Source organism: Cyrtonyx montezumae, unplaced genomic scaffold, assembly GCF_038088225.1.
Source record: "Cyrtonyx montezumae isolate F1298 unplaced genomic scaffold, pur_monq_1.0 scaffold_12, whole genome shotgun sequence".
Taxonomy (NCBI): Eukaryota; Metazoa; Chordata; class Aves; order Galliformes; family Odontophoridae; genus Cyrtonyx; species Cyrtonyx montezumae.
In genome coordinates, this window is record NW_027071848.1 from 1140833 (window position 1) to 1164440 (window position 23608).

Consider the following 23608-nt stretch of genomic DNA (forward strand, 5'->3'; position numbering starts at 1 on the left):
AGGATGAAAAAAGGTGGTAAGTGACGATGTTGAGTAGAAAAGTGAAGGAGTTGGGCTCAGCACTACAACCCCCTCATTCTGAATTTTAATGTCTGCAGTACAGTCCTGGTGCTTGGGAGATGCAAGCTCTTGTCCCAGTTCTTGCACTGACCTAGTTTGTGATTCTGGAGGCACAGGAAGGGGGGGGGGGAAGGGACAGTGCTATTCACTTGCTGTGCCCTCCTCAATCAACTCTTCAGCAGAAAGGCAAGTCAGGTACTGAAAGGAAACAGCATGAAAAAATTCCTTCCAGGCACTTCTGCAACCACAGTTACCATAAGTAACACATATTTCGTTTTTAAAAAAAAAAAAAAAAAGACCTGTATGCAATTATTTTAATAAATGTTGGGATACTGTTTTGGTTTTTGGGATGCTGCCAACACAAGCACAGCATTTTCCTCTTTCTCTCATGAACAGAAGAAGCCAGAAGATTGTATGATCTCAACAGTGTGGTGCCAGTCAGAGCCTCAGGTACCTACTTCTAAAATATATGCAACTCTGAATCTCAAGCTAGAAAGAAATAGCCTGGCAAAATAAGCAGGCATTTCATAGAAACCTCTTCCTTACATACATAAATAAAATCAATTATCTGAACAATAATTATTTCAATAAAGTTGTGTTGATATTCTGAGAGAATGTGAAGTTTCTATTTTAAAATGAAAGTGGTTATATTTTCTCTGTTTATGAAAAGCAGAATCTTCAGAACATCAGAGTTTTCCCCATAGAATGAAAGTCCTCTTTATGCAGTGCTCTACATCCCCAGCTAATTTCTGTTACCAGATCACTGGCATTTCCCCAGCAATGCTGAGAATCTAAAGAACAGTTGCTGGAAATGTTTTCATTTAACCAACTTCTTGATCACAGATCCAACTGCATGGATAAAATGAAGGGCTGCAATCCTGCAGGTTGATCTGTAATATAAGGTATGAGCATCAATTCTCCGTCCCAGTAACTTAAAAGAGACAAAAGGTCATCTGTGATAGCTAAAGGGGTACGTGGCCTTGGTGCCAGCGAGCCACCCACTGAAACCAGTGGGTGTTTGGCCCAAATAAGGATTTCAGGATTCATCACATCATGCCCTGTAACACCTCCCACACAGTACTACCTGACAGCTTCTGAAAACTGGCGAAATGTGAAGGACAGCATCCGAGATGAGCTTTCCAAGGGTAAATTTTGTAACTTAATTCAGCCAATACATGCATAGATACACACATACTGTGGCAATTCCACAATAGCAGGTATTTATCATGTCCATTTTAAAAGCACTCAGTCAAAAACCACATCTCCAAAAGCTGCTTGATGCCAAACAAACCAGGTTTTTAAAAGCAAAAACCCCACAGAGCATTTTCATCCATGACATCATTAAATAATCACTGAATAAAAAGGGGAGTTCTAGGCTGGATTTAAGGATAAAAAGAAGAGTTTTACAGTAACGGCAGTGAGGCACTGTCAGAGGTTGCCTAGAGAGGAGGTGGTAACCATCCTTGGAGACACTCAGGTCAGGCTGGACAGAGCCCTGAGCACCTGATGGAGCTGTGGGTGTCCCTGTTCATTGCAGCAGAGTTGGAACAGATGGTCTTTAAAGATCCCTTCCAATTCCAACTATCCTGATTCTCTGATTCTGCACTCTTATCTAGGCAATATTTGTTAACCATATGCCCAAGTTGAATGTTTCCCTCAAGGAAAAGTTCAGTCTCGTGCAACCCCACCTGACCTTTTTCTTGCAGGGAGCCAAGAAACAACCAGTTCTTGTATTCCACAAGCCAAGGGCTTTAAATGGTACTGCAGCCCTGAATGGGACACAGCATACAAGGATGGGGTACTGACTCAAGTTGCCACAGCAGCTCCCTGACACAAGGACCAGTAGAACAAACAAGAACACACACACACAAACCACAACAATTGTAAAAGATAGCCAAGGGAAAGTTTGACAGTGGATCTTCCAGGTGTCTAAATGTAACTCACTTTGGAACAAACAAGTCCAACCAAGAGCACATGTGCTGCCAAAGAGATGAAATGGGTTCCAACTTAAAAGCAGCTGAGTTATCAAATGACAAAAAGACCTCCACAGAATAGTTGGCATGCGTGCATTTTACCCTGAAACCAGTATTTTCTAGCAGAAAACCTAAGTATACAATGCAGAAGGAAAATCTGATTCAAAGGCCAAAAAAAAAAAAAAAATCAGAACAAAAACCACCATAGCTGTCATATTTGTGACTTACATTCTCTAGCCAGGACATACCTGCAGCAGACAAAAGCCTGTCGACCCTCCTCTTCACAAACCCCTCATATCATGATCCCATTTTTAAAATATTGCCTCTGAGCAACGTGAATTAAAAGACGTCAGTAATTCTCTGACATAGTGTTGAAAAACCACACACCAACTGAAAATAGCAATTTATTGCATAGAAGCCCATTAAACTGTTACTTACAGCATAATATACTGCAGCCACACAGATACCACTGTCACCACCGAGCAGAAAACCCAGGAAATTCATCATCCCCTGGAATTTGAGTGAAAGAAGCTAGACTGCTGCTGTTTGGAGCTGGCTTTTGTCATCTGAAATGGCAGCAGTCTCTCAGCTACCCAGCTATTGTCCTGTAATGATTATGCACAATTTACATGGCTATATAAAAAAAAAAGGGACCCTTAACTTCAAAAGTAATTTTTAAGACAAAAGCAGCAGAAAGCTTTTCAGATGATGGCTGTGAAAGGACAAAGAGAGGGAACTGTATTGGTCACCAAGGCACTCAATCTACAATGGTGACTGAGAACTCCTATGGGAGATCTGAGCTTGTAAAATCAGAAGTGGTTTTATCTTAACAGAGAGATGCAGTGAGGGGATGCATCAGTACAGCAGTCAGAAAGAGTTCAAATGAGAAGGCAGGTTGGAAAGTCAGAGCAATAAACCTGCTAGCTCTGCTAGTCTAGACAAAAGCCTGGTTCTCCGAGGCCTTTTGCTTATTCTTCCTCTTCCAAATTTAAAATTGGGATGGTGTCAGTTTCTCTTTCCTAAACAGAAAGCCCTCTGAATGCAAACTAGGTTAGAAGGCTTTTTAGCAGCTCCACAGACCACACCATCAGAACTGGCTGCTGAACACGGCCATGCTCAGGGCGTCCGCGGAGTTGGCCTGGAATCAGACCAGGGCTACACTGGGATGTTCTCCAGAGGCATCTAAAGAGAACAGAATCAAATTGCCACCCAAATGTAATTGCCAAGTTTCAACCTAATGTTACAGCAATTTGGTTGATGTGTTTCATTCCTGAGGACAGAGTGGTGGACTGTTTTCTGTTACTAATGCTTCCAAGCCCCCTAACACAGTGTTCGTATCTCTGGTAAGGGAAAGGATTGTTTTGCCTTCAAGTTCTGCTTCAAATAACAGAAAGTATGACAAATCCTCTACGTAGCCTGGAAAAAAAGATTTGGATAGGCTGAGTTCAAGTCAGTCATTAGTGGGAAAGATGCAAAGAAGTGCTTTTCAGTGAAACATTTAGGAGCAGTGGATGTTCAGTTCTTAGCTTTCCCTTCCAAGAGTCCATTCAGACAGCTGGCCGGCAAAACATTTGCTGAGTATCTCATCACTGCATTACCTGACACATTCAATTTTCACAACTCACTCAGCAATGAATCATTTGGGAAATGGGATTTTTCTGCCCCCGGCCTCACAGTATTTAGATTAGGTCAAATTCTGACCCATTTTGAGATGGTTGACCAAGCTCTCAGTTTCCAAGCCTTGCACGCCACCATGGAGAATACACTCAGAGCGAGAATGCATCCGTGCACATTCAGAGCTTCATCCACAATCAGAAGTTGTGGAAATAGTCAGTAGTCAGTACTGAGCAGTGGGAACAGCTTCTTTTCCATTATCTTTTGGAGATATTTCAGTACCAGCACTGTGGGAACTGGGACATCTCTCAAAGAGGACTTTTTTTGCTTAGAGCTCTACATGAGATGTCAGGTTTCAAAGCAGAAGCTGAGCTATGGAAAAAACACATCACTCATCCATTCTATTTCCACTGTGCAGCAGGGAACCCAACCAAGCTCTGCAAGTTGGAGGTAAGCACCTTCCCCACGAAAGAAAGTTTCCTGAACACAGGGTTAGAACACACTGTTACCTGACCAATGTAACTCGGGATCAAGCCCTGCTCTCGATTTAAAGGATGTTCTTTTGCCTAGGAACAAAAGCTGAAAGAGTATAAAAAAAATCTTGGTGTAAAAACCAATTGTTGAGTCTTGGTACTGTTTTGGTTAAGCTGTGCACTAGCATCTCAACAGTACCTCTACAAGACTCCAGAGCACACAGATCAGTAATTCTATAAATAGGAAGATAATACATATAATATATTAAATATATATATTAATACATATAATATATGATACCCTAATATATATAATATAATATCCTATAATAGGAAGATAATGCTCCTTAAACCAACCATCCTGCAACACTGGTTAAAGACTGAGCTCAGCTTTCAGAAGCTCGTCATCTGGAATTTTTTTATAATGAATTAATTTATTTATTGAACTTCTAAATATTAAAGGGCTGCATACCAATACAAATATCATTCCCAATTCTTTCTGGAGACAACTGAGCTCAGAAAAAGAAAAAAAAAAAAAGGAGTGTGAAAAGCAGCTCCAGATCTATTTAGCAGGTTGCTAACTAGGCTGAGCATCCACAGACACAGGAGGCACCAACTGTAAGCCAGACTCAGAGGAGGGATGAGTCACAGTCTACCATAAATCCTTTTTTTTTTTTTTGCTCCAATTCACATTAAGTTATTTCCTTAAGACCATGGAAGAAAGGTTTTATTTCTGCTCTACTCAACTTTGCATGGGATTTCATCTAATGACAAATTCCCCCTTCTCTCTCCCTTTTACGTGACTGTTGTGCAGAAAGACACTGTAAAGACAGCTTGGGTTTGTAAGAACTGCAGTTTCCCACCCCAAAAGTAAGACACAGCTCTCCAAAGCCAGGCTCTGCGCTGCAACACGAGAGCTTACCATTTTCAAAAGAGTTCTGCAAAACCAGTGAAAGTCATTTAGCAATCAGATACCACAGAACCCATCAGCTTCAAAGGTTCAGAGCGACAGCACTACTACAGCTGTTAGAAGTCACACGTGTAGTCCCAGGTTTCACTGAAAATGAAAGGCCCTTTAACTTCATTGAAAAAAATCCAGTGATTCAAGCTGCACACAGCCTGAAGTTAGGCTGTGCTCACTGTGCAGGTGATTCTAAGAATGTGCACGCAGGCTATTTACCTAGAAATTAACCTACTGCCTCAGAATATGTTGCTTAATCTATAAGAGTGATTACTTACAGCAACTGCTGCCAGCCTCTCAGGATTTGATGCGCCAGCTTCTCCAAAGTTGATGTAAAGTCTTCTAAAATTATTTACAGAAGTAATTAAGGAAAGAGCTGTTTAAAAAAAAAATAGACTGCTAAACATGCAACGTAACAATCAGCTTGGTTATCAGATGCAACTGAAACTTCAATTTCCAAAGCAAACAGCATGAGGCAAGGCAGTCTGAGCTGAAGTCCCACGGTCATTCCTCAGCCAGGCATAACAGAAAATACACTGCACAGGGTACAGGCTCCAAATCACATTTGTGAGCAGAGAATTTACATGCCTACAGACACAGCCAGCCAAAAAAAGGTCTGCCAGTTTTAAAGCCTGTTTCCCTGTAGGCTTTAAACCCAAAGCTGAATCCACAGCAGCCATGCCTTGTATGTTTAGTGCCTCTCAGTGCCAGACTGCTGATGTCAGTGGGCAAGGGGGGGAGGAAGAGATGTACTCAGCAGTACAGTGAGGCCATACCTTGAGTAATGTGTTTCAGGCTCCTCCTTACAAGAAAGACACTGAGGCCCTGAAGCACGTCCAGAGAAGGACTGAAGCTGTGAAGGGTCTGGAGCAAAAGACTTATGGGGAGCATTTGAGGGAACTGGGATTGTTCACTCTGGAGAAGAGGAGGCTCAAGGGAGACTTTACTGCCCTCTACAACTGCCAGACAGGAGGTTGTGGAGAGGTGGGAGTTGGCATCTTCTATCAGGTAACAATAACAAGATGAGAGGCCATAGCCTCAAGTTCCACCAGGGATATTATGAAAAATTTATTCTCTGAAAGAGTGGTAATGCATTACTACAGGCTGCCCAGACAGGTGGTGGAGTCGCTGTATTTGGAGGTGTTCAAGAACATAGCACTGAGGGACATGGCTATTGGGCATGGTGGGGATGGGTTGGGGTTGGACTTGGGGATCTTAGTGGTCTTCTCCAGCCTTAACCACCATGATTACCAAAGAACAGGTTCAGTTCTCTCCCCATACATGATCCTTCTGCTTCAGCATTCAAAGTTTTGGCTACTCTGACAAACACAATTTCAAGCAAGTGGTTTTTTTAGGTATAAGGTTCTTTGTAGTGATTTAACTCTATCAACAATGGAAACTACCATTCTCATTCTACCTGCTCATCCCAAAATATTAACTATCCAATCAAGAAAGCCACAGGACTCAAGCCACATACCTAAATGCACACAGGCCTTGAGAAAGACAGTTAAGTGGTTTCACCACACAGTGCAAAACGTTACACTATTTGTAATTCCTGAATGTAGTTTTATCCTGTTGGATCAACAATAGCATTTCAGGTATGGTACTCGAGGTGTTGGATGTTTCTTCCCAAAGCTTAGAAAAGATAAGAATTTGAGCCCCTTTGGCTGAAAAGACTCAAATTTGGTGCCCAGAAGTTGGAAGCAGTTCAAATCTGGTAGTTATTTTCTGTTCCTAATCGAGACAGAAGTTATTTGCAAAATTCAGCTAGAAGCTTCAAACCTCGTTCATGCATTCAGAAGGACATTTCAAGCAGCTTGGAAAACATCTATCAGCCTCTGCCTGCTTCCTCTCCTGACCCGTATATATCCAACTATAAAAGCTGCAGCCTATGCAGAAAGCTTTGCCTTTTAGGAAGTGGAACAAAGAACATAACATTCCTGTCTGAGCGCAACAAAAACAGTTTGAACAAGATTTCAAAAGGTTGCAGTCACTGCAGACTCCCAGAACTGGAGGCATCCAGTTGCAATTCAAGCTTTGCAGCTCATCTCTTTCAAGCTCAAAAGCTTGGCTAAGTTTGCAAGTCTTCTGGGGACACTAAGCAGAGCAGCAGAGCACCTCAGCTCCAGACACGAGCTGTTTTTGAAGCCAAAGAAAACAAAGCAAAAACTTGAAGTGCTGAAGATTAGGGGATCTGTGCAAGAAAAATCCCACTTCACCCATCATTTATGCAGCTGTCCAGAAAGAGTCACACTTTGTATTACTCCTCAGGATGTTCTTATTTCTTTGCTTATAGCTTTCCTATACGAGCATCTTCTAACTTGTGCAGCTTTCACAAAGAACCAACTGTTTTCTGCACAATGAATTCACTGCCATTTGAAATAAAATACCCTGAAATAGCTGTGGAAGACAAAATGAACAAGGGGTTCTGCAAAAATCAATGACTTTTCTGTCCTGGGTTTTACTTCGGCCAATTCTTGCCACCTAAAGAAGAGATCAATAAAATTTCAGGATCCTTTTCTAATTATTGAGCACACACAGAAAATGATCACTCCATAGATCACTACTTGGTGACAAAACGTTACTCACATGGGTGATGGAACAACTGCTGAGCTCCTCCAAGGCTAAAATACCTGCATGGCAATGCAGAATATCTGAAAGCTACAGTTGCTCTGCTACCTATGCACAAACCAGTGACACATATTAAGTGAATATGTGGCATTAAGCAGAGATTTGGACCTGACACCAGAATGCACCTCTGTCACCTTACACTTGAAGCACAAACTCAAGCCTACCACCTCCCCTACACAGCAAATACATCCAAGCTCTGACACGACCATGACATTCCTTTCAGTCTGCTCAGTGACATTTCTCTGCTCTGCTGAGCTGCTGAAGAACATCTATTCCAGCTGGTTTATCTTTGCCCCACCTGCTTGCTGTTCACAGCAAAAAGGAAAGGTATCTGCCCTTAATATCACTGGATGCAATAAACACACACTGCAAACCTTTCAAAGGTGTTTGCTTCCAAAAAAAAATAACTGTCAACCACCAGCAGGTCAGCAGGCCACCAGAAGGTCACAACTGTGCTGTCAATCATTTAACTCCCCCAACATCACATTGAAATGTTGACACCAAGATACTAAAACAACCCCCAGCTTACCTTTATAAAAAGGATGCTTGCTTCAGCCGCCAGAAACAAACAGCACATGCCAATGACACGCCAAGTTTGACTCATAAGATTCATTTGCAAGTTTACAGAGCTTGTGGTTTGCTTTTTCATATTCCCCTTTGTGCAGAATGAAAGAGATCCTCTGATTTACATGACCTGCTTCCAGTACTGCAACAATTGGGTTTTAACATGCTTATCACTTGTTTGTTTTCTACCTTGAGAAAAAAACATCCAAGCACCCTGAATTTTCCCTCCTTAACGTACAGAAACATTTTACTCATCTGCTCCTTGTCTCTTTTAGGCTTTACTGCTTAAATCAAGTTTTAGATGAAGTTGCAGATGCCCCATTCCTAGAAGTATTTAAAGCCAGGTTGGATGGAGTGCTGGGCAGCCTGATTTGGTGCCTGAATTAGAGGCTTGGGGGGTTGAAACCAGATGACCTTTGAGGTCCCTTCCAACCCAAACCATTCTGTGATTCTATGAAAGAAGGATCCTTAAAAAATAAATAAATAAACAAAAGTAAGAAATACATAATCACTTCTAAAGGGTTGACTGGTAACTTCCACTACTATTTGTTTTACATTTTCAAAGATTCAGAGAAACACTTTGAACCATTCCCACTAACATTAACAGGTGGGTTCATATCCCATGCCCACTATGGGGACAAACACCTCTAGCAGGTCTGCACTTACCACACCTGAATGTACCAGAACCCAAAATTAGTGCCTCAAGAAAATCAAGGCAGCCCCATTGCCTCAGCTTGACCTCACTGGCTGTCAGCCAGCCCAGGGCCAGTCGCACAGCTCGAGAGGACCTCAGGCAGATGAGAATCAGATCTCCCATCTGTGAGGCAACAGACTTTGCTGGCCTCTTCATCAGTCCCTCCAGGCTGTTTTCACTCTCTCATGAGAATCTGGGATAGAGTTATGTAAAACAGATTCCTCACCCTTAATTAAAATAAAGTTCACATGCATAACCTGCTGAAGGCAGCGTTTAATAAATAAATAAATAAGTAAATCACTTCTGAGGGATAAGTTGCTTATAATTAAAAAAGAAAATCTCCGTGCATACTCAAAGGAGTGTCAAATGCTTGCCAAGGCACCTGGATGACCACTTCCCCTGAAAAGCTGTGAAAGAGGGCTCAAGGGGAAAGGAAGGTCACTTAGACCCTTCCAGAGGCAACGGAGGTGGGATTTGCCCTGCATGGGTAAAAGCTGCAAAGCCTGATGCCAAAGGCCATCTATTCTGAGGCCATGTGCAGTCATTCTTCTCCACAGTGCCAACACTCTCCCATCTGTTTTAAAATCAAATGCTACCATTTCCCTGGTTGTAACAGCATGGGATCGAAAGGACAAATTCCACACTTACATTCTACACACTGACTTTACATTCCCTCTCCTCAGCAAACAGGTAAGCCCCAGCTTTTTGTCTCTCATGGAGGGATACAGTTCATCTCTGAGACCCTCCTAGCTGCCATTCTGTTGCTCCACTGCATTCTTCTTCAAACAGAGAGACCAGAATTGAACAGCACAAAGGTGCAAGCATTCATATAACAGCAGAAAGATACCACTGACCCAATATCTGATGAGGAAGCTGGCTTTTTTGGTTGCTGCTACATTAGGACGTTTCCCTTTCAGTCCTGAGAAGTGAAATTACACCCAGTTTACTCAGAAACATATAGTCATTAAGGTTGGAAAAGACTTCTAAGATCATCAAGTCCAACCCCAGCCCTTCCCCCATCATGCCCACTGTCCTTCAATGCCTCATCTCTACGGTACTTGAGTCACCATCCCTGGAGGTGTTCCACCACCTCCCTGTGCAGCCTGTGCCAATGCCTCACCACTCTTTCTGGACTAACTTTTTTTCCTAATATCCTACTTGAACCTCCCCTGGTGCAACTTGAGGCCGTTATCTCTCATCCCATCATTGTTACTTGGGAAAAGAGGCTGACCCCCACCTCATTATAACCTCTTTTCAGGGAGCTAAAGAGAGCAATAGGATCTCCTCTAAGCCTCCTCTTCTCCAGACTGAACGATTTCTATTATCCATGCATCTTTCAAACTATAAAACAACCTTTGCTCCAGGGTTGGATGAGTTTCACTCCTTGAAAAAAAAGTCTTCAGAAATTCCCTTTCTTACCAAGACCCCACAGAGTTTCATGGGGTAGAATAGCAAGATTTTCATTTCCAGAAGCTAGACTGACTCCCAGCAGAAAACATTTATCCATGTGTTCAGAGATGCTGATTTCAGATCTGAAAACTGTTACTCTGCAGTGTGTGATTCCCAGGATCCCCTCAAGAGTCCTTTTTATAGATGGGCCTTGCACTGACAACAGCCCAGTCTTCTGGCACAGCAGCAGTCTGTAGGGATGAATGATACAGCTTGGCCAGCAGTTCTGCAGCTTCATATTCAAGTTCCTCAGGACTCCGAGCTGAATGCCACTCAGCCCTGGTGACTTGTTAACACCCAATGTGTCTACTTGGTCACATTTTGTGTTACATTTACTTCAAATTAATTTTTCTCACCTACTGGTTACAGCGTGCTTGGTGTAAGCACCTCTGCGGTATCTTCAGCAGTTAGGACTGATAGAATCAAACCTCTGGTAGAGCTTCATCAACTCCAACTGTATCCAAACTCCAACTTTCCAAACTGCTGACACCGAACACCCCAAGGGTACCCTAAGCCTAATGAATTAAATCCCAATGGATGCTATTTTTATATAGAATCGTAGAATCATTTGAGTTGGAAGGAGTTTGTAAAGGTCATCTAGTCCAACTCCCTCCCTACCTGCCTGCACGGGCACTTGCAGAGCACAGACCAAAATTTTCCTTCTTCCACACCCTTCGTTCCATGCCACTTACTCTCTGCAGAAGCCCATAAACACTCCTGCCCTCCTCATTTTATAAAACTAGCCATGTACACAGGCTTTTAACTTCCTCTTGACTCAATCTCAATAGCCCCACAGCCACCCTTGCTGCTTCTCCTCAATATCCTCCAGTTTATCTGCTAGAAAGTAACAAGGATCAAAGGCAGCAGTTACTTCAGAAAAAAAAAAAAGTCTCACCTCTCACATTGACTAGTAACATCAGATCCAATTTTCAGGGAGATATTAAAGAGTTTTTAAAAATACTTTACTAGCTTAGGTGCCAAATCCCACAGCTTCCAAGGGAATCAAGTGCCCACACGCTTTCTGGGTTCCCAGTAGATGCCTACCCACATCTTTTAGTATGTAACCATATGAAACACTCTACTTCTTCTCTCAAGGTTAGAAATGCTGCTAAGACAACTCCTGAACGTCCCTGCTGACACCCATAGGCTACTGCCAGAGTTATGTCCCCAGGTTATCAAAAAACACCACTACGTTTTCTTTTGTTCCTTCATGTACAGATCTTAACTGAATACCTCCTGCACAGTTCCTGACTGAAAAATTCTCATCTTGTTTCCATCCTGGCTATGGGCTCTAAGGTACAGACACTGCCAGTCTCTCCGCACATATTTCAGGCTATTCAGATATGTGTTTTCCTGTTCTCCTTTGTGCCTGCTGCTTCTGTGTTGCCCTTTTCACCTGCACAACAGAAGAAAGAACATCACCTCTCCAGCATGCTTGTTTTATTCTCCCTGTGAGCCTTTATAAGCAGTGCTGAGGTGGAAGGTGACAGAGAAGGTCAGCACCTCAATGAGGAAGCCAGGCTCACTTGTACAAGAGATGACTCCTACGCTATGCCATTTTAATTACAAACTGAAGGACTGCAAGGAAGGAGCACAGAAAAACAACCAGATTATTTAACAACATGGGTTAGTGTGACTGGTAGCAGCATTAGCAACTTAATTCTGTCTTGGATTAAAACTATTGTTTCAGCTGAACACTAAGAAGTTTGGTCTCAGCTGAACGCTTATAACCTGCTATGGAAAGCATCCTTTAAATTTTGAACCAGCATTTCAAGATTATTGGAAGCCACACAATGCTCACAAGACATGATATGGGCAAGAGATGGGAAAAACCCCCCAAATGCTCTCATATATTACAAAATGGATTTTGAAAGCATCCTCTGTTTGAAGGCCCTGCAGCATGGGAGGAATTGCAAGTGTTGTGCTTTCACTCCGTTTCACAGAGCCCAGGCTGAGGACTTCTTATCCTCAGGCAGATCAGCACCTCTTCCCAACTGAGTGTCATCTTCAGACTTACTGAGGGTGCACTCAAATCCCCTCATTAATAAAGATATTGAATAGGGCCAGCACCATCCAGGTTCCAAAGCCACGGAAGCTCCAGGACCTTTAATGCTATACTACGTGTCATTTTATTAAGTTTCCTGCCAGCTCAGCTCACAGCCAAGTGCTGAAAAAGAAAAGCAACCTTGTCTTTGAACAGCAGCATGCCCTGATGAGTTCAGCTCTGTCAAGCTTCACCCCATATCTCTTCCCAGGGAAACTCAAGCACACTCCCAGCAGGTGGAGAGGGAGCCATCCCATCTTTTCACCACATAGTCTGTCTCCAAGAAAACGCAAGTTCAGAGTTATACTTTTAATATTCACAGTTGACCACATTAAAAGGAAAACAGCTGCCAACAGCTACATCTTCACTCTACAGTTCTGAGATGGGGGAGGGGGAGGCCAGTTTCTGGAAAAAAGTAAACACCAGGTTGTAATCTGTTCATCAAGAGGAATGCAATGCCAACCAGAGTCTCTCCTTCTGAATTTAGAGGATTAGTTTATTAGGAATTTATGATCGCAGCTCTCACAGAGAGGCCAAACAAAAACTAGCAAGAGTTATGCTACAGAAACCTTTCACTGCTCACCCCACTCATATCCCAAAAAATAGAAGAATGTTAACAAGTTCCCCACCAGTCAAGTCTGTTAGCTTACAGAATTGTTAAGCAAAGACCACTAAGATCATCTAATCCAACCATCCATCCATCATCACCATGCCCACTGAACTGCTGAGAAAGGAGGATGACAGAACAGAGATCACACGCACTCATCCTACTGGTTTTCAGGGGATTTACCTTTGCCTACAGGAGGTGCAGATGGAACAGATTTTAGGATCTCAACTTGCCAAAAACAAACACAGCTACACCGCAGGTAGGATGAGATCACCTTGCTGAAGTCACTGCTCCTGGATACTGAGCTAAAACAAAAGGGTGGGATTGGGAGAGCAACCAAACATCAGCAGATATGCAAGATGTGCACTGCAATACTAAGCATGAAGCTGATGACGGAAGTATGATGTTAAAGGCATAAAACCACTTGCTGCTTGGATGAGATTATTCTGATCTCTGTGACCATCATCTCTTGAACTGATGAATTTATACTGCTTGACAGCATAGGAACAATTTTTTCAGTAACTGTGGAAAGAGAAAAAAATTTCACACAAGCACTGTTGGTGGCATTTGGAATAGGTCCGAGGATGAATAAGTACTGGACCAGAAGGCATGAAGGGCTCTCTTGCAGGATGTACCTAATATTACACAGAAATGGCTCCTAAAAAAGCAAAAGGGCATCTAAAATAAAAGTGATTATGTGAATTAAGCAAAAAATAAAAAATTAAAAAAAAAATAATGATCCTGACAGTTCCCAAATCAGCTGCAGGAGATGAAGAAAACTCAAGCTGAGATCACTTTGGCATTATAATTATTTCTCTTTTATAAAGTAGCCTATAAATTTAAAAGAAGTCACAGCAGACAAGAAAAGGCATTTTTGGTTGAACCAAGTCAATGACTAAATTCTTACAGATATAGCCAGGTCATCACTTCTGAATGTTTTTCTTTTGCAACTCCTGGACACATTTCAGAGGCACAAACAGAACAAATGAAAAAGCTGGCACTTGGAAGTCATTAAAAAACAGAAAAAGGAAAAAAAAAATGAAGAAATGGGATTTCTGATCTCTAAACTTCCCCTTACCTTCTGCTCCTGCCCCATCTCTCCAGAACCCCCTCTTTACCATGAGTAAATCAGAAACAAGTTTTGGGAGAGAGGGCTGTTAATATGAGCTGGCAGGATGCTGTTTCAGCAAGTATAACTTTCATGCAAGCCAGAAGTCCCACTATGACAGCGCAGTGAGTCACCTGATGACAAGTTATTGAAGCATTTAGGCACTGTTTTTAATTCTAAAAATTGATACTGCTTTGCTGTGTCTAACTGGAGGATGTGCCTTTATTGAACCTAGAATTCAAATACTGCCTCTGACCGTCTGCCTCCATTTAAAGACAGCCTACACAGAAGAACAGTGTTTGTGTTCTGCTTTCACAGAATCATATGATTCTTCTGGCTTCCAGAGGAGCCCTGGAGGAATCTGAGCTTTTTTTCTTTTTCATCTTGGAGGAAAAGCCATTCCCAGCCCTACCCTCTCCTCTTCAGCCTTTCTGAATGACATCAGCACATTTAAGAAATTTCCATGTCCCATCAGCAAAACTGCCTTCTCCACAGAGGCAAGCCATGAGCTCAGGGTTTCTTCCCCCTATCCAACCTTTACCTCCTTGCTGAGCCCTGAAGCAGCTGCTTCTTAGTGGGGTGGAACACAAAGCACACTACCTCCCTACTGCTCATCTTCAGGATCACAGACAGTTTAGGACTCCATTTCTTATCAGCCTTGTGGGTGGCCAGGGAAAGTAACACTGGGCAGGAGATGAACAGTGTTACTGTAGAAAGGGAGAAGGCAAAAATAAAAGAAGAGACAGGCTAAGAGAGATAGTTAAGGAACGAAGATAGAAGAAAGGAGGGGAAAAATAAAAAGCATACAGAAGGGATCATAGAATCTCATAATATTGCTGGAAGGGACCCAAAAGGATCCAGGTCAATACCTGATGAAGTTAGTTCTCACATACTCACCAAGTTGCATTTAATACGATTGTCAATGCTCCCAGATATGAAAAGAGAGACAGCAGTCTGACACTGCCAGGCTGCAGCTTCATCAAGATGAAATGTCAGCTTAATTTTGCCCATAAAATGTCTTCAAAGTCTTATTTAGGAACACGAGATAGGGATTAAAGGCAGCCTGGAAAAATAATGTTATTCCCACTCCTTCAGACTCTTTTGGCATTGGTTTCATAGTGGAGGAGAGTTCTACTGCTTTTTAGGTGTTTAATACAGCATTTTTAATCATCATCCCTGCTATCGAGGATTCAAAGTGGCACAGGAGAATTCTTAAGATACAGAAGAGTAAGAGATTGCAATTTTTCACCTGTCACCTTATTACCATGATACATAAGCTGATGCAATAATGAGAAATTTGATGAGCCAGAAATTAGAAGAGGTTTTTTTCTTAGATCAGTATAACTGCAACATGGTGCTGCAGTTCCCCCTCCTCCCTCCCTTCACAACTTCTCTGGCTTTTTTAAGGCTACCAAGTGAAGATTTTGGTGATGGTGCAGAACTAAACTCATAAGATCACAGAATGAAGCCTCTTCCAAACCAAACTGAAGATCGTGCAGTTCCAAGCCCCCTTGCTGCAGGCAGGTTTGCCACATTGCCAATCACTGCATCAGGCACCAGCTCAGGCTGCCCAGGGCCCCATCCATCCTGGCCTTGAACTCCTCCAGGGATGGGGCATCCGCAACTTCTACTCTTAATAAGCTCATGTTAAGATGCTATAGAAATCTTTCGCTTTCCCACACAAAGTTGGGAAACCTCATTATGCTTAAACCTCATTACTGAAGTCTTCAAGGCACATTTGGATCAAATTCTGTCACTTTTCCTGTAGATTGGAAAGGGAGAAGTCTCCCTTGTGTGACAGACTTTTACACAGCCTTCACATCTCCAGAACCTCAGAGCTTAACAGGAAGACCAAACACCTTAACACATACCCACAAAACGCATTAAGGCTTACCAAAAACTTCAGCAGTTACTTTGACTATCAGAAATTGGATGGCTTAAATGAAGGGCTAAGTGGCACAACCATCACCCATGCCTTCCCCTTTTAGTTCAGCTCCCAACTCTTTCCCGTTATCATCACTGATGGGTTGACAGTTGAACTAGATCATCTTAAAGGACTTTTCCAACCTAAAGGGCTCTATGATCTCCAGCTGTGGTTGCAAGGCCACAGAAGCAACAATGAAATTCAACTCACATCTCATTCCCAAGTGAGACCGAAGACAAGCACAACAGCAGGGCAAGACAGGGATGTGAACTCTACGTTTGTGGTTTACATTTTGTGGTTTAAACGGGAAAGCTCGCTCTCCTGGGCAGTCTGGCAGTAAAATGCAATCAAACATTTGTGGAAAAAAGAAGAGTTAGCAGTGACCACATCCATGAAAATGCCATTCAGTACAGCCCTCAGAGAATCCATAGTAAACAATCAATCCAGGATCTTTGTTTTATGTCTTTAGCTTCCTCCAGCCTCAGTGTCGCGTGGAAACCAAATATTCCTACAGCAATTCCTGACTTCAGCAAGCAGTGCCAAGAGTCGAGTGCCTCAAACCATCTCCAGGAAATCCTTTATTAGAGATATTATTTAAACAAAGTCAGAGATCCACGCTGGAAACAAGCCTAAAGTCATCAGACCTGTAGACTGAAAACTACGTTTCTGTATTTTAGAGGGTATATAACATATTTCTGAAGAATAAGGAAAAAATGTGACACCCTTCATGAGCCAACACTCCCTTTCATAAACTTGTTTCCTGAGCTTAAATGAAAGGCTTACTGTTTTGTTTTAAATGGCTTTGCCTGATTTTCTAACAATTAGGTATTTAAATATCTGCCTTTTGAACTTAACTACAGTGTCATTATTTCAGTGATGCACTGGTTTGGATCACTCAATTAAGGTTCCTTTCAGTTAGTACACGCTATGGATGACTAAGTCTTGCAGTTTACTGTAAGCAGTGACCTACTAAAAACAATGCTTTGCTAAATAAAACGTAGACAAACTCGGGCTACAGTAAGAGTTAACACATTCTGTGGTTAGCAAAGGAAATGATGCTAAAATTCAGCTTGAGTGAGGTTCTCCTGAAAGAATAAGGACATAGAACTTGTTCTATTTCCAGAAGAAACTGCAAAATGTAATGGGTGTTTTATAATTGAGTGTCTTATTAAAATTAATGAACTAATCAATATTGCATTTCAAATTCTGACGTGCCCATTTGCTGCTAATTCCTTTCTGTGCTATGCACTCCCTGGTCTTTGCAGCTGCTATCTGGCTGTTAAATTTACCTTTTATTATGAAGGAACACCAGAGTTCAGACTCAGGTGAGCAGCTCAATGAACTAGAAAAAGCAAAAGATAAATTATAAGTCTGGCCTCATATTTTTTTCCCCCTTCTACGTCAACACAGAGGGTTACAGAGCTCAGCCACAGCCTCAAGCACATGCTGCACCTTACAAAGGATCAGGGCCATGAGCTGAAACACCCAATAGCTTCAGTAGTAGCAGTAGTAGTATTGGATTTATTGGGACAGAAAGATCCACTCCTCCCTGCTGATGATGGAGGAAACCAGTTTATCGTTCATCCCAATCCAGACTGAATTATGGATGCACATGAATGCTATACTCAGCTCTTGACTTACAGCTTCTCCAAAGCAAGGCTGAAATAAGACATTCCTGAAATACCTACTAAAGGCAAATGATAGATTCATGCTGGCACAAAGCCTCTGAATTGAGCTTGCTGGTGAAACTGCATAACGTCCATTTACAGATAGCTGGGAAGAATAAATTCAAGTTTTATAAAAGGAATTACTTTTCTGCTCTCTCTACAGAGGAGTTTGGGCTAAGTGGCCAAAGCACTCATATTTTAAGAACGTGCATTTGGTAAAGTGCAAGTGTAGAAAATAATGGAAATTCTTCCTGCTAAAGAACCGATAAAGTATTTCACATTGCACAAAGCTTTCTGTATGCAAATGAGGAGAAAAACCACATGCAGTAAGACATCAGTTCCAATGAAATACACTTCTTACTTCAGCTCCTGCTTCATGAATAGCATCCAAGCCCTGAGGAACGGGCTCCATCTTGTAAGAGTGCCATCATATAAAATATCTCTGTGCCACTGTCAGACATTAAGAGAACCAGCAGTTCAGACCCTACTCACACTTCCAGAAAGTAACTTCCAGAAAGTAAAGTGGTGCTGTTAGGACACAGTTTGGCCTCTGAAGTCATAACTTTTTCTATCCAGGAGTTGGACCTGATGATCCTTATGGGTCCCTTCCCACTCAGGATAGTCTGTGATTTTATGACTGGGTTTGATTTTCCTTCTCTCTGCTGCCAGTTGTAAAGTCACCAAGAGCCATGATTCCACCTCACCTGTAAACTATAAACACTACATACATCAGATAGGAGACAATGCTTCAGGGTAAACCTGGATGGCTATCTCTGCCCTAAAAACACTAATAATATGAGCTCTAATTATTTTTATCCCCATTTTCCATTCAGATTACATGTATGAACTAACTTTATAGGAAAAAAAAAAGAGAACAAAGAGGAGGAAACAAGGCCCAACACAATGCATACCTGCCACTTGATTTCTATGCAACCTCACAGTTAAAGGCCAAGATCAAGAAGATGTCAGTAGCTAAACATCAAATACTTCAGTGTTTGAATATACATACAATTTACCACATGCTGTGCTTCTTATACCTTAACTGGGATCACAAAGTGTTATTGTGAGGGAATTTATTCCCTTTCTAAAAGAACACTTGATTACTGCTTCTGCAGTCTTCTGATTTGTCCTTTTTTACCCACAATGGGACCTTTCCTTTATCCCAAAAGCATTTTTTCCTGTTTTTTGTTGCTGTTGTTCTGTTTTTATACCTAAGGTGACAAAAGGATGCCTCACTTAACCCACCTGACTTCAGTAATGCTAGAAGGGAAGTAGGAAAAATAATGATTTTTAAGGCAGTTATATCAGTGTAAGGGTGAAATAAGCTGGCTATGTAGCAGGTCCAAAGAGCACAGATTGCAAGAAGGAAGGAAGCCATGGAAGTACAGTTACTGTTTAACCTGTGTCTCAGACTAGATGCAAGAGATACAGAAAGGCCCTTGTTTGCTAAATGATGGGAAGACAGAACACGTGGATTGCCAGCTTCAACAGCTACCCTGGAGCCTCGATAGTTTACCAGAAGGTACACAAACAAGACCTGAATACTTCCACTGTTTCTTCACATTCTACTTCATCATGTAGCTTTTTTGCTTCCTCTTGCACCATCCCAGCAAACAACTGCTAAAAGAAAGAGAACTAGAGAAAGCTATGCAATACCAGTGCATTTGTTTAGCACAGCCACTTAGATCTCAAAATCCAGATGAGGAAGCACAACTCCTCTCAGCTACCTGCTGCCACGTACAACACAATAATGGTGAGATCCTGGGGACCAGCATGAGCACAAAGAGCAATCTGCATCTTTGGAATGCAAGTCGCTGACCTATTTTAAAACACCTACTGGTGTTTTAATCATTACAGTTGGAAAAGACCACTACGATCACCAAGTCCAACTGCCAACCCATCCCCACCACCCACTAAACCAGGTCCCTCAGTGCCACATTTACACACTTCTTGAACACCTCCAGGGATGATGACACCATCACTTCCCAAACAATGATAAATAATAATACATAGCATGTCCTGTAAGTGCCTTTTCCTTCATAAAGAGTAAAAGCCTGGTTAGCATAAACAGCTCTGGGGATTTTCAAGCTACCTATTCCTAAAGAACATCATATGCCTTTTGCTCAGGAGGGAAGAATTGATCACTGTGCCTTACTTGCTGCACCAGTGAGCATCTGCTGCCAGCCCCAGTTCTGCTCCCGCTGGGAACAGGGTTTCAAAGCATTTCCCCCAGGTGAGAACTGTGCAAGCCCATATGAAATGCACCACACTAGAGAAATTATTTTCTCCATAAGAGAAAGCCTTTGCCATCAAGCAGAACCCTTCCACGTTCTTCCCAATTCCTTATGGAGGCTGAACACACAAGCACACAAAAAGGCACAATACATATCTGGCACACAGTATTCTTTCCCCTTCCACAGAGGTAAAAAGCCAACAAGAGGGATTCCTGCATGTGTCAAAGGGCTAACAACCCACCAAGATTTAAAGAAATATGGCTTTTGTTTACAGATGCTTGGTCTGGGCCAATTCTCTTATACTTTCTCACAAAGCTTGGTTGTTTTTCAGGCCCTTTACAAAGTCTATTTACTTCTGTTATCAGGTGCTGTTGACAGGATGAACTGTAAACCCAGACCACTCAAAGGGTGGAGCTCAGGATCATTTCTGTTTTGCTAACCAGAAAAGTCTATTTTTGTAGGTGCTTCAGTACACCCTTAAGAATGTAAGGGAACTGGGCCACCACAGCTATGGTTACAAAATAATGAAACTTCCCACACCTATGAAGTGAGACAGGTGCAAAACAGAGAAAGACACCACACTGAAGCTCACTCATATCTAAAGTTACAAAGCAAAACTGCTTAAGAAACCAGGTGATATCCATGCACTTGCAGCCAAAGCTGAGGAAAGCTCTGCAAAGATCTGGGAAAGGATCCACAAGTAATCCAACAGATCTCTGGAGAGAAAAAATAAGTTTGCATTTTCAGTGCGAGCAAAGCAGCCAGAAAAGCAACTGACAAGCAATATACTTTATCATAAAATGATAAAATCATTTGAGTTGAAGGGACCTCTGAAGGCCATCTGATCCAACTCCCCTGCAATGCACAGAGACACCACAGCTCCATCAGGTGCTCATGGCCCTGTCCAGCCTGGCCGTGGCTGTTTCCAGGGATGCAGCACCCACCACTTCTCTGCGCAGCCTGTACCAGTGCCCCATCATCCTTCAGGTATAAAACTTCTTCCTTATATCCAATCAAAATCTCCCCTCTTTTAGTTTGAAACCATTTCCCCTTGTTCCGTCACAACATACCCTGCTAACATACTCTGGTCTGTCCCCTTCTTCTTTACAGCCCATTTTCCATCTGATCCACAGAAAATGTAGAGGGAAGAGTGATTTCTAACCACCCAGTGGACACACACATGAGCAGCTCCACACGGAGGAGTTTTTTTCCAGCCTAAAAAGCTGAGCAAAATGAACGCACCCACACAACGGGATGGATGTTAGAGCAGCTCCCTGCTCCACCAGGCAACACCAGGAAACTCCAGGTATGGAGAAAGGGGAGGCGGCTCAGAGAAAGGTATCCGTGAGTCACTGTACAAAGAGTAGTTGCAAGCAAGGAGAGCAAACACTCTCCCGCCCGTGCCCAGCACAGCCATTTCAGCAGCTACAATGTCTGCTTTCGCTTTAAAAAGCTTGGCTGGAACTAAACAGCTTCTACAGTTGTTCTTATGTACGCACACAGGGTACTTAATCACCACCCAAAGTACATGCCTTACAGCTGGCAACAAGCAGAGAGCCAGGTCCTGACATCTATTTATTTATAAATCTTGCTGCTGGAGGTAATGTCTGAGTAAGGACCAAGCAATGCTCACCAGGAGCAGATGCACCGTGACACACACACGGATGGAGCCAGCTCTTCCCACTAATCGTGGATTTTAAACCCTCTGGATAACAAAAGCAGTAAGAACAGGGATTGCAGGCGTGGGAGAGCTGCGGGTTTCCATGCACTGAGGAAGGGACGAGAGTTGCTACCCCTAGCCCTGCTGTGCTGCCTCTCCAAGCTCCCAGGAGCACACAGAGGTGCCACTCAGCTCGCAGTGTCCCCTCGCTCCCTGCTCTGAGCGGGAGGGGTGGGGGGGTTGATGGACCGGAGACCTCGCGAGTCGTGCCACGATCTTAAGTTCAGCTTTGCTGTTAAGTACTTGAATAACAACAGATCTCACAGACGCACTCGTGGAGCGGGGGTTAAAGAGAAACACGCTCCCACGTCTGCATCCCTTCGATAGAGCCACACACAAAGCCCGGGGCCGCATCACCCAGCACGGGGCCGGATCCTCAACTCTTTGTGTTCGCTCCCACGGCCCCCGGAGCAGCCAGCACCGGGTGCGGGCTGAGCCCCGACAACACTCCCCTCCCCAACCTCTGCCCCGGGACCCCAAGCAGCTCTCGATCGCACAGCCCGAGGCTGGAGACAACTCCCTTTGTTAAATGAATGAGCTGGGAAAGGAGGAGGGGAGGCAATCTCAGTCCCCCCCCCCCCCCCTCCCTTTTCTTAAATTGAATGGAAAGGAGGAAAAAAAAAATATGAAGAAGAAGAAGAAAAAAAGAAAAATAACAGCCCAAACGCTCAACCTCTTTGTAAACTTTCCAGCTGCAAAAAGAAAAAAAACAAAAACAAAAATCGCGGAGGAAATCCCCGGCCCGGCAGCACTCACCTTCCGCCCGCTGCAAGGTGCCGCCCGCTCTCCGCCCTGCCCGTTCCCCGCGCCCGCCCGGCACCGCCTCCCCGCGCCCTCCCCGCTGCCATTGGCTCCGGGGGGGTACTCGGGTCCGCCCCCTCCAGCAAGGTGGGCAGCCCGGGGCCGGGGGGGAGAAGTTTGGTGCTGGTGGGTCGCGCTGGAGCTTTGGGACGGGCTGAGGGTTTCGGTGCCCGGTACCTGGAGCCGCTGTTAGGGCACGAGGTTGGTGCGGGGCTTAAGGAGGGTTCGCGACGATCGTGATAACGCTGCGGGGAGGGGATCGCCGGGAGTGAGTTGGTTTCTGTTCCTGGTAGCTCGGAACTGGCTCCGTTAGGGAACGTGTGAGCTCAGATCCAAAAAAGGAAAGGAGGAAAAGGCGCTCCGCGCTGCGCAAGCAGGATGTGCGTATCGCGCGGATGTTACCTTATACTGCACGACGTTGGGGTTCGCTCTCCCCCACGATGCAAAGCTTGTTCCTGTAGTTAACAGGAGTCTTCAGCTCCGTGCTTGCACCCTGCTGAGAGAGGAAAAGAGATGGGATTTGATGAGGCGTTCAGGAATAGGAAACAGTGAGGCTGTCTAGACATACAGATGCCACACGCTAAGTGGAGCAGGTAAATACATGGGAGGTAAATAATGCAGGTCACCACGCCTTACACTGGCACAGCCAGTATACAACAGCACTGCACAGCCTTGCCCTTCCCTCCTGGATCAATGTTTCTCAGTTCCCATGGTAAGTTTGTTCAGGAACTAGAGGAGCAGCAAATGAATTCCACTGACGTGCACAAATAGAGAACACAAGGAGCAGCAGGGAAGGTTGGGGTGCAGCAGAGCTGGTTTCAGTCAGGTTAACCTGTCGCTGCACTGCATGCTCAGGATTACTTCCCCCTAGATACAGGCACAATCAGCATCAGGGAACCCCCAGGTACGTGGGAGTGCTGCTTACACAACTGCTGCAGGGAGGAAAATGCACAGCTGAGCTCAAATTCCATAGCTGCAAAGGAAGCATGCCCAGAGCTGATGTTACAACTGAGCACAGTTACCTTTCCATTCCACACTGAGTCCTGAAGAGTGACTTCTTTCTGTACCACACCTTTAACTCAGA

General features: G+C 43.5%; 1 protein-coding gene across 3 annotated transcripts in view; it reads right to left on the reverse strand.

Moving 5' to 3' along the window:
* PAK1 (p21 (RAC1) activated kinase 1) overlaps nt 1–22960 on the reverse strand; it is a 67763-nt gene extending 44803 nt beyond the window's left edge. The window contains exon 1 of one of the 3 annotated variants that reach the window (XM_065729925.1): nt 22927–22960. The gene's annotated coding sequence lies outside the window, so the exon portion shown is untranslated. Of the gene's footprint in view, nt 1–2471; nt 2493–22479; nt 22514–22926 lie in introns of those variants that run through there. The other 2 variants (XM_065729923.1, XM_065729926.1) reach the window with 2 other exon arrangements.
* Between the last annotated feature and the right edge of the window lie 648 nt (nt 22961–23608).